Source organism: Furipterus horrens, unplaced genomic scaffold (assembly GCF_987537825.1).
Source record: "Furipterus horrens unplaced genomic scaffold, mFurHor1.1.pri manual_scaffold_10, whole genome shotgun sequence".
NCBI classification, from domain to species: domain Eukaryota; kingdom Metazoa; phylum Chordata; class Mammalia; order Chiroptera; family Furipteridae; genus Furipterus; species Furipterus horrens.
The window spans coordinates 64,244,021-64,252,965 of record NW_028327180.1 but is presented as its reverse complement, the minus strand read 5'-3'; the positions used below and the strand labels follow the sequence as shown (position 1 = coordinate 64,252,965).

At 39.6% G+C, this 8,945-nt stretch overlaps 1 pseudogene; it reads left to right on the top strand.

The window, feature by feature from the left end:
• The first annotated feature begins 6,513 nt into the window (after positions 1-6,513).
• LOC150000514 (heat shock cognate 71 kDa protein pseudogene) lies at positions 6,514-8,172 on the top strand (annotated as a pseudogene).
• The last annotated feature ends 773 nt before the right edge of the window (positions 8,173-8,945 follow it).

The following is an 8,945-nucleotide window of genomic DNA, read 5'->3' as shown; positions in this document are numbered from 1 at the left end:
AGGGCAGATGAAGTGCTTCCCAGAAAAGGTAAAGCTAAAGGAGTTCATCATCACCAAGCCATTATTATATGAAATGTCGAAGGGACTTACTTAAGAAAAAGAAGATCAAAACTATGAACACTAAAATGACAACAAACTCACAACTATCAACAACTGAATCTAAAAAATAAAAACAAAATCCAACTAAGCAAATCAGAATAGGAACAGAATCATAGGTATGGGGATCATTTGGAGGGTTATCAGCTGGGGGGGTGAGGGGGAGAAATGGGGATATGGTGTAGGGATTAAGAAGCATCATTTGTAGGTACAAAATAGACAGGGGGAAGTTAAGAATAATATAGGAAAGGGTGAAGTCAAAAAACTTATATTCATGACCAATGGACATGAACTAAAGGGGGTGGGTTTGCTGGAGGGAAGAGGGGTACTGAGCAGAGGGGAGCAAAGGAAAAAAGGTTGGAACTACTGTAACAACATAACCAATAAAATACACTTGTAAAAAAAAGGAGAGAATGAGACTCCCACTCACCCCTACAAAAGGGTCAAGGGGTGATCATATCAAAATGAAAACTTCCAGTTCTTCCACTCCCTGATCTCCGGTGACAGTATGTCAGACACAAGCGAAACACCCAATTAAGTATTTATAAATAAACACTATTTATGATGTGAAGCTTTTTTTTTCTTTTTAAGTCATAATAGGCTATGATTAGTCAAGAAGCTGCAAAACCTTCAGAAAATGCCTAATCACCCATCTGAATTTATTCTAACAAGGTTTGTTATTTTAATCTTCTCCTTTCATTACTCTCTTAAAACATTAATAAGCTCCAATTCAATATTTTCACTTAGAAAAGGGAAGATGCATGTGTTACCTTCCACCTTTCTTTAATTTTCAACCTCTGTTACACATTGCTGCTGTGAAAGGAAATATAATGATCACATATGTAATTAAAATGTTTCTAATAGCCACACTTAAAACAAATACTGGTAAAATTAATCTTAATAATATGCTATATTTTATTTTACATAGTATACCCAGTTCTGGCTATTAATTTTTAAAGCTCACTTTTTGAATAACAGACAACTGGATTTCAGGATGTTTACAGGACTTATTGTGCTGCTTTCTTATATATAAGCATACAAATATTTTGCATACTGATATACACAATATGATGTGTATGTGTATATATATGCATATACATTTGAGCACATTGGTCTAAGAAATGTCTTCTTTCATCTTTTTCTTCTCCTAGAAATAGCACAATTTTTTAAGAAGGAATAATCAAGAGTTAGGATGTCTTGCTCCTGGTAGAATCCTGACTAATCATTTCAGATGACATGAGAGTAGTTGTCCTTGAATTTGCATTTTGAAGCGCTGACATGTTTATAAGTGAATTATTGCCTCTATCCTTTAGGAGTCACACCTACTGCATTCTAGAATGCCAGTGGCCTGCCTTCCATTGCACGTGCTGGGAATGGCAGGGATGAATCTTCTCAGACAAACAGGATTCAAATCATTTGGATATTTCTGCTTCTAATTTGTATCTTGTAACAAATCAATATCTCTAACAAATTTGGGAGCATGCTTTTCATTTCTACAAAACAAACTGTAGGACAGTACATTTTTAAAAGGCTCCAATCATTTTGTATTATTGTGCCAAAGAAAGAATGTCTCAATAAGATAATTCTAGACTTAGAGTGTCGTAAAGTTTAGTGATGGAAAAAGATAACATTGCCATACAAATAAAATAGAAGGTGTAGTAATGACATAAGTTTCTTTGCATAAAACTAATAAGATCAGTTGTTAATAGAGGTTTTTTTTACCAAGACTTTGACTGAAATGTCATGCCTAAAGGAGACATGCTTGGGCTCTGGTTCTTACCAAAAAGCCCTGAGGAACTAGGATTGACTTTCAAAGGTAATAAAATCCCATGATAAAAAAGACCTGGTACCTTGGTTGGTTGTGCGGTCCATGGCAATCTTTCCAGGGAAGGAATGAAGGTTGTTTTCCTGAAAGATGGCTAGAAGGGACCTTAAGGCACAATGGAAAACCAGAAGGACTTGAAAAAGACAGGTGTGTACAGGCAAGGCCGAATGGCAGGTATGTGGCTCAGCTTCTGTGCCCTGAAGGCCAGACTGAAGGTCACCCTAAATGTTCCTTGTGTAAGTTCCAGCAAAGCAGAACTAAAGATCATAAGTGATCATTTGCTGCTCTTGTTGTGTTTATGCAAATGAACAGGAAAAATTAAAAATTGACTTAATTCAGTCCCTTTAATGACAAGGAGGGTAATCTTAAGGAGAAAAATTGTGATTCAAGGAAAATCACAATGATCAGTGGTAGACTATAAAGTAGTGCAGCCAACCATCTTTAAAGTTCTTTTCATTTAAAATTTGTTTTCATTTGAAAGTTAAACTAGGTCTGTGGTATCATCAAAGATGTTTAATTTACAGGCAAAAAGAATATCAAATGCTTTGCAACTGGATGTCTTTCCAATAAGACAGTTTTGCAGATATAGAGACTTGTTTGTGGGTTATGTTGCATAAATTAACATGTGTTTTCTGTTTTCAAAGGGCATAAGCCTATGATCTCATTACTTGAGTGATTGTATGTATAGGCCTCACTTAATCCTGTCTGCATCACTGCCTCCTGAGACTCAGCAGTTTGGCTGAACTAAGTGGCTGGGTTGGTGAAGAATGGGGTGGTCTGTGGACTTCACTTTAAAACTAGTTTCTCTTTTCTATCCTAATGGCTGGGACAGAAAGGACCCAGAGGTCCAAGAGGGGAGAAACCTAAATTATTTTCCTCAGCCCAAACTAAGTATAATGGGCAAAAGGGTTTTGAACAGATGAGATGTGCCTGGCACACCTTCCTCCAAAGAAGCCCTTTTTTTTCCCTAATGTGGGACATTGAAAAATTAATACCTGTTTTTTGTCGTCTAGTGGTTATGGATTGAATGATGTGTTTTAACCCTGTTGCCAAATCTGTTGCCCCCAGAATACAACAAGGATGCCAGCCTGTTAAATTAAGCACGCCGTTGTCTGGGGATGTCCAACTGACCTGGAGTCTGAAAGATCCTTCCCCATGTGGGAAGGCCACCCTCCCCTCCATACACCCACTCTTATTAGGGATTTCTGGACCCAAGTGTAGGTAGGATGACAACCATGTCCATTTTGAAGCACCTAGAGGAGCTCGAGACTTTTGCCCATTGTCCTTTATAAGATTATAAAGGGTCTTAAGTCTGAGAGGGAGGAATTGTTATTTTTTATTGTTAAAATAATTAATTAATTAATTATTTTTAAAAGAATAATATAGGAAATGGTGAAGCCATAGAACTTGTATGTACGACCCATGGGCATGGACTGAGGTAGGGGGGCGGGTGGGATTGCTGGGTGAGGGGTGGTACTGGGCAGAGGGGAGCAAAGGGGAAAAAATTGAAACTACTGTAACAATATAATCAATAAAATATACTTTAAAAAATAGAAGGTGTAGTTATCTGCCTTTTGAAGCCCATTGGAGCTCTAAGAATAGACAGAATGCAAACTCCAAGTACAACTGTGAACTTAGAAGAAGGTAAATTACCTCCTATACATGAATCAAGTGGTCATTGTTTGGAAATTGCTGTAACATTATGGTTCAAGATGGAAAGTATAAGTGGGTGGTGGGTGATGATTCTTCCACACATTGGGCCCCTGTGGCCTCATCTCTGAGTCTTCATTGGGCAGAAAGAAAACTAGAAGATGAGCCTTGAGAGAGGAGTATGAGCAAATGTTAGCCTCATAGCTAAGTGATTTCTCAGCAGTGCTTTCTGCTTCCATCTCCTCACCAGGTACAAAGAGATTCAGAAGAAGGCAAGGCTGATGCACAGCCATGAAGGAACCCAGGGGTGGAGTGTTGCATTTTAAACACTGCATGAAACCAAGCCTTGGTAGGAGTAAGGAAATCTATCAGTATCCTGCTGCCAGAAGAGAACTTAATCCTATTTTTCTGGTTGAAGATAAAATCACCCCCAGCCTTTCCAATTTTCACCAAAATGTGTTTCATTCAATGAAAAATTATGAGACATGCTAAAAAGTAGGACCAAATGACTGATAATCAAGGAAAAATGACAAAGAGTGAACACAGTGTTTCAGAAATGAGGGACTTCAAATAATTATAATTAAAATATTTAAGAAAATAGAAGGAAAGGACTAAATAGGTGAAAAGCTGGAGAACTTAAAAATACAGTAGCAATATATAAAAGACTATGGAATTATTGACATATACAACAGAAAAAAATACAATGTCTATAATGAAGAATTCATAATACAGGTTTAATAGCAGAAGCAACATAGCAGAAGATAGGATATGTTAATTATAAACTATCCAAACCACAACACACAGGTGAAGTAAAAAGAAAAGAACAAAAACAGGAGTGAATAAGAGACATGTGAGACATTGTCAGGCATGCTAATGTATTATAATTGGCAACTCAGAGAGAGATGATTTTTTTTAAATGTGTTTTATTGATTATAATGTTACATTTGTCCCAATTTCCCTTCCCTCTTCTCCCCTCCACCCGGTGGGCCCCCTCCCTCCAGTTGTCCCCCACTTTTAGACCATGTCCATTAGTTGTGCATATAGTTCTTCTCAACCTCTCTCTTTCTATTCCATTCCCTCCTACCATGCTCCTTAATTCCTATATCATCTCCCTCCCTCTCCCCCTTCCCCCTCCCTGCTGAGCTCCCCCCAGTATGTTCCCCATACCTATACTTCTTTTTCCACTCTCATTACCTATTTAGTTTGCCTTTGTTTCAATTCCCTAGCTTCTGTTGTTGTTTCTTGTGATGCAGTTTTCATTTTACATTTCATAGTTTTGCTCCTCCTTTTTCTAAACCAGTCCCTTTAACATCTCATATAACAGTGGTTTGGATCTAATGAACTCTTTCAGTTTTATTTCGTCCTGGAAACACTTTCTCTGCCCTTCTATTCTGAATGACAATTTCGCTGGATAGAGTATTCGTGGTTGTAGGTTTTGGATTTTCATTACTTTGAATATTTCTTGCCAGTCCCTTCTTGCCTGCAGGGTCTCCCTTGAGAAGTCAGCTGATAGTCTAATTGGGACCCCTTTGTACATGATTCTTTTCTTCTCTCTTGCTGCTTTTAAAATTCTCTCTTTATCTTTAACTTTTGACATTTTGATTATAATGTGTCTTGGAGTGGTTCTCCCTAGGTCCAGTTTTTTTGGAATTCTCTGTGCTTCCTAGACTTGTAAGTCTATTTCCTTCCCCAAGTTTGGGGAGTTCTGCTTTATTATATTTTCACTTAATTTTTCAATTTCTAGTTCATCTTCTTCGCCCTCTGGCAAACCAATGATTCTTATGTTGGGCCTTTTATAGCTGTCCCAGAGGTTTCTGATCCTCTCATCCTTGCTTCCCGTTTTTTCTTTCTGCACTGGTTGACTATTTGTTCCTTCTTTGTGTTCTGGTTTGTTGATTTGAACTCTGGATTTTATTTCCTCACCATCTGTCTCGTATGTGGTTTTGTTCCTTTCAGTATGAGTGTTTTTCAATTCTTTCTCATCTTTTTCCAGATCTTTTGTTAATTCTGTAAGCCACCTGATAACAATGGCCCTGAACTGAGCCTCTGACAGCTTTCTTATTTGTTCATCTGTCAGGTTCTTCATCTGTTGCCTGGTGAGCTGCGCCACCGGGATTTCTATAGTTGTCTGCCTCATTTTGACAGATGCGTTTTGTTTTCTTGGGCCGGCTATAGGGGGCAGTGCCTGTGTACTCGTCACAGCCCAGCGACTGGCGCCGATCCGCAACCTATTTCGCAGCCCTGTGGCGCTTTCTTTGGGGGCGGGAGTCCAAGATGGATTCACACAGTTATTCCGCTAGGAGACTGGGATCCATCCTCCCGCCCCCTGGACCTCATTGTTCGAGGCAATGTGGTGGCTGGTTCTCCCAGCGTTGGGGTCGCGAGCCGCCGGGGTTTGACTGCAGCCGGGATTGTCCTCCCTGCCGCTGGGATTGTCCTCCCTGCCGTTGTCCCTGGTGCGACCGCAAACAGCACCGCCCCCTTTCGCTCTTACCTGCCCAAAGAGCGCCGCTGGTTTATAACTTCATACGTTGGGCTTCCGTGTAGTTTTATTTTCTGGAATTTCTAGTTATCTTTTGTTTTGAAGTAGTTGTATTCCTCTCTAGTTGTAGAGGGAGGCCGAGCATGTCCGTCTAAGCCTCCATCTTGGCCGGAAGCCCCGAGATGATTTTTAAAAAAGTCATCTTATTGATCACGAGGGAGCTATTCTGGTCCATGTCTTTGCAAGTAGCACGCACCCACAAACAACCATATCTAAGGGACCTGCAGTTCGCATTGATCTTGGCACCACCTATTCTTGTGTGGGTGTCTTCCAGCACAGAAAGGTGGAAATAATTGCCAACGTCAGGGAAACTGGACTGTCCAAAGTTATTTCGCCTTTACTGATACCGAATGATTGATTGACGATGCTGCAAAGAATCAGGTTGTAATGAATCTTACCAATGAATGATGCTGGCAGGCCCAAGGTCCAAGTAGAATACAAGAAAGAGACAAAAAGTTTCTATCCAGAAGAGGTGTCATCTATGGTTTTGACAAAGATGAAGGAAATTGCAGAAGCCTGCCTTGGAGAGACTGTTACCAAATGCTGTCATCACAGTATCTGCTTACTTCAATGATTCTCAGCATCAGGCTACCAAAGATGCTGGAACTATTGCTGGTCTCAATGTACTTAGAATCATCAATGAGCCAACTGCCGTTGCTATAGCTTATGGCTTAGACAAAATGGTTGGAGCTGAAAGAAACATGCTGATCTTTGGCCTGGGAGGTGGCACTTTCAATGTGTCAATTCTCACTATTGAAGATGGAATCTTTGAGGTAAAATCTACAGCAGGTGACACCCACTTAGGTGGAGAAGACTTTGACAACTGAATGGTCAACCATTTCATTACAGAGTTCAAGTGCAAGCACAAGAAAAACATCAGTGAGAATAAGCGGGCTGTTCATCACCTTCATACTGCTTGTAAACATGCTAAGTGTACTCTCTCTTCCAGCACCCAAGCTAGTATTGAGATTGATTCACTCTATGAAAGAATTGACTTCTATACCTCTACCACCCATGCCCAATTTGAAGAATTGAATGCTGACCTCTTCTGTGGCACCCTGGGCCCTGTAGAGAAAGTCCTTTGGGATGCCAAGCTTGACAAGTCCCATATCCATGATATTGTCCTGGTGAGGGATTCTACCCATATCCCCAAGGGTCAGAAACTCCTGCAGGATATCTTCAATGGAAAATAGCTGAATAAAAGCATCAACCCTGATGATGTTGTTCTTATGGTGCAGCGGTCCAAGCAGCCATCCTCTTTGGAGACAAATCTGAGAATGTTTAAGACTTGCTGCTGTTGGATGTCACCCCTCTTTCCTTTGGCATTGAGATGGCAGGTGGAGTCATGACTGTTTTCATCAAGCACAATACTACCATTCCTACCAAGCAGACACAGACCTTCACCACCTACTCTGACAACTAGCCTGGCATGTTTATTCACGTTTATGAAGGTAAGCATGCCATGACCAAGGATAACAACCTGCTTGGCAAGTTTGAACTCACAGGGATACCTCCTGCACCTTGTGGTGTTCCTCAGATTGAAATCACTTTTGATCTTGATGTCAATGGCATCCTTAATGTCTCTGCTATGGGTAAGAGTACAGAAAAAGAGAATAAGATTACCATCACTATTAACAAGGGTCCCCTGAGCAAGGAAAATATTGAGCGCATGGTCCAGAAAGCTGAGAAGTACAAAGCTGAAGATGAGAAGCAGTGAGACAAGGTGTCTCCCAAAAACTCACTTGAATCTTATGCATTCAACATGAAAGCAACAGTTGAAGATGAAAAACTGCAAAGCAAGATCAATGATGAGGACAAACAGAAGATTCTTGACAAGTGCGATGAAATCATCAACTGGCTTGATAAGAATCAGACTGCAGAAAAGGAAGAATTTGAACATCAGCAGAAAGAGCTGGGAAAAGTCTGCAACCCAATTATCACTAAGCTGTACCAGAGTGCAGGAGGCATGCCAGGAGGAATGCCCAGGGTCTTGTCTGGTGGTGGAGCCCCTCCATCTGGGGGTGCCTCCTCTGGGCCCACCATTGAAGAAGTGCATTAAGCCAACCTCTTGCATAGATCGATTTAGCATTGTTCCACACAAAATATTGAAGGACCCAAATTTGTAGCAAATTCCATGGCAGTTTTAAAAGCTGAGCTGCTGTATAATAAAACTGAGCATTCTCAATACTTGAATATGGACTATGTGCACAGGGAAAGGAAATAATGCCTTTATAAGTACTCTATTTCAAAGTGGAAAATGTGATGTCTTAAGTAAAACTATTTAAAATTGGCACCATAAAAAAAATCAATATTAGAAGAGATTATAGCAAAGAATTTTCCAAAACCAATGAAAGATATCAACCCACAAATTCAAAAAGCTAAAAAAAAATCCCAAGTAAGGTAGATACAAAGAGAACTACGTGCAGGCACATGATAGCCAAACTTGTGAAGAAAACCATCTTAAAAGTAGTCAAAGAGGGGATTAACAGGCATACTACCTTTTAATGGAGCTATTATGAGACTATTAACTCATTGTGGACAATGGAATGGCATCTTTAAATTATAGGAAGAAGAAACCTACCAACATAGAATACCTTACTCAGTAAAAATATGCTTCAAAGTGAAGGCAAAATAAAGACATTTCTGACAAACTAAGGCTGAATTTGTTACTTGTAGAACCTCACAATAAAACATACTAAAGGAAAATAATCCCCTATAAAAATATGAAACTACAAGAGTTGAATAACATCAGAAAGGGTCAATCTGTGGTTAAAATAAATAATTATTGACTATATAATGACAATGTATCATTTCACAGTAATAAATTATAGA